This window comes from Aulonocara sp. 'chitande type north' Nkhata Bay, linkage group LG11 (assembly GCF_057382095.1).
Source record: "Aulonocara sp. 'chitande type north' Nkhata Bay isolate Kocher_YH1m ecotype deep benthic linkage group LG11, A_spYH_male_GT1.1, whole genome shotgun sequence".
In the NCBI taxonomy this organism is placed as follows: domain Eukaryota; kingdom Metazoa; phylum Chordata; class Actinopteri; order Cichliformes; family Cichlidae; genus Aulonocara; species Aulonocara sp. 'chitande type north' Nkhata Bay.
This window is the reverse complement of record NC_141354.1, coordinates 13,647,534-13,650,007: the sequence shown is the minus strand read 5'-3', so window position 1 is coordinate 13,650,007 and position 2,474 is coordinate 13,647,534.

Sequence of the window (2,474 nt, the reverse complement as noted above, 5' to 3'; positions counted from 1 at the left end):
TCTGCTCGGAGCTAATTGAATATTTAAGAAGCTCAGGGGGTGGGCTTTTGCGGCCCTTAAAGTCCCGCCCCCCGCCTGTTACCACGCCCACTCCAGTATCTCCCTGTATGCAACGTGCATGTGATGTGAGGTGTGGGGCTGCTGCTGCAGTGCCTTCTCAGCTGGAGGCTGTCCTGCATTATGCAGACGGGAATCCTGTATTCACCTCTGCCTCTGCAACACGCTTACATCTGGATCCAAGAAGGTTACTCTGAGGTCAGCTCATACTCAGGAGTTTGTGTTGGTAAAATTCTGCCCTGAGGTGACACATGAGGACCAGCTCCCACGCAACAGTGACCTCCACTGGATTCACTTTAGAACTGATATTGACCTTGGATTATCCATGCATGTGTCATTCATGTTTTCTAACTGCATACTGATGGATTCAGGAGAAATATTAAGAAGCTCTGATTCTCTCTGGTATTCACAAAAGTCAGTGTCAAGAAATGTTCGACAATCAGAGATCAGTGGAGGTTAGATAGGCCAGGGTTGGTTGTTACAGAGCAATGACCCTGGAGTTTTCATTGTTTGGCTTAGACACATGAGCAGGATTAAGCCACTGCGAAGCTTGTTGTTGATGTGGAGACACTGAAGAGGTTGATGAAGAATAGAATAGAATAGGCCTTTATTGTCATTGTACATGTACAACAAAATTGTGGGTGCTTCACACCAACTGTGCCGGAATAAAATATAAATAGTAGTAGACAGCAGGAATTAATAGCAAACAATACAAATATATACAAAACAAGAGAAATATATACAAAAACAATAGAAATGCACACATTAGAGAACAAGTTGCAAAGTGCTTGGAAGTAGTGCAAAGATAAAGACTTGGTCTGAATAGGAAAGTATCTGGGATTTTAAAAAAGTAACAAAAATATTTATAGATTTGGGATCTGTAAATGCAGGAGGACACTGAATTCATCCCATCCATCAGTCATCAATTCATTAATCCCAGCTGCCATAAGACGAGAGGCAGAGTACATCCAGGACAGGTCGCCAGTCTGTAGCAGAGCTAACACATAGAGACAGACAACCATTCATAATTAAATTCATACCTATGGCCCAATTTAGAATCACCAGTTAACGTAACCCCACTGAATGCATGTGTTTGGACTGTGGGAGGAACCCGGAGCACCTAGAGAGAACCCATGCAGACACTGGGAGAACGTCCAGACTCTACACTTAAAGACCCCGACCCCAGGGTGGATTTGAACCAACCCAGGACATTTTTGTTGTGCCACCATGCTGCCCCACACTAAATACAGATATTAAAAAATAATAATAATAACAGTGTAGAGAAACAGTTAGCAATTTAGAAGACAACTGCAAAAGGTCACTAAAAGTATCAGTGTGTTGCATACAATGCTACCACTGTTTTGTTGTCTTGGTTAATCCAGTGATGTTTGATCTGGTTTTCTTAGCTCTGTGCACATTGGGCATATTACAGTTTTTGCCCGTTGCTTGAACACTATAAACCCATGCTTAGACTAAAGTAACACAACGTGAAGCTGTTGTTACCATACCTCAAACACATGTACCCCTACCTTAAACAAAAGCGCTGCTTTGCACCCCAGTACCAATCATGCAACACACCTACTCCCTCATGCAACACACATGGTCCTGCATGCTACACTCTATTTCATACATAAGACACTTCGCTCACAAAATGAAATCTCAGGGTGCCATTCGGAAAACACATGTATCCAAAATGCAAAACACATCGGGTAATTGCAACCACTCAAATACACACCTGAAGGCACCTACTTGCAAAACCGAACACCAATTAGCCAACTACAAAAAGCCCTCAGCGTAGCCATTCCAAGAACTTTGCAAGCATGGATGGAGGGAGAGCAAGAGGATATTTACCCCGGTGCCTAGCGGGAGAGGACATTGCTTGCGATGTTGATGAGGTCCTGTGGCCAGACCCTAACAGACGGCGGGATCCATGAGCCCACTTATGCACAATTGTCATGGTTTTTTGTGTTCACAGTATAGTGTTTTTTCTATTGCAGTACTATTGTGTTGTTGTTGTTTTATTTGCTTTACCTGTATTCATGGTACTGCAATGTGCAGTATTGAGTAGGTCTATTTGCGTTTATGGTTGTTTGGAAATGTGTCCCCTGTAAATGTGCCTTCTGAATAAACAATGGGAATCAAGGACTGCAGTGTTTTATGTACAGCAGACTAGTGTGTTCCCCCTGATCTGTGGGTGTTTGCATATGGTGCAGGTATGTGTCATTATGTCAACAGAGTTACATTTTGACAAAGGAATGTTAGGTTTTGACAGCAGAGTTTAGGTTTTGGGAGTAGAGTTCCAATTTGGCACAGATGTGAATGGTATATTTCCCAGTGTTGTGTCATGTTTACTTGTGTGTACAGTTTTGGCACAGCGAGCGGGGTTTTGCAAAATGTGTTCAAGCAGTGGGCAAAAA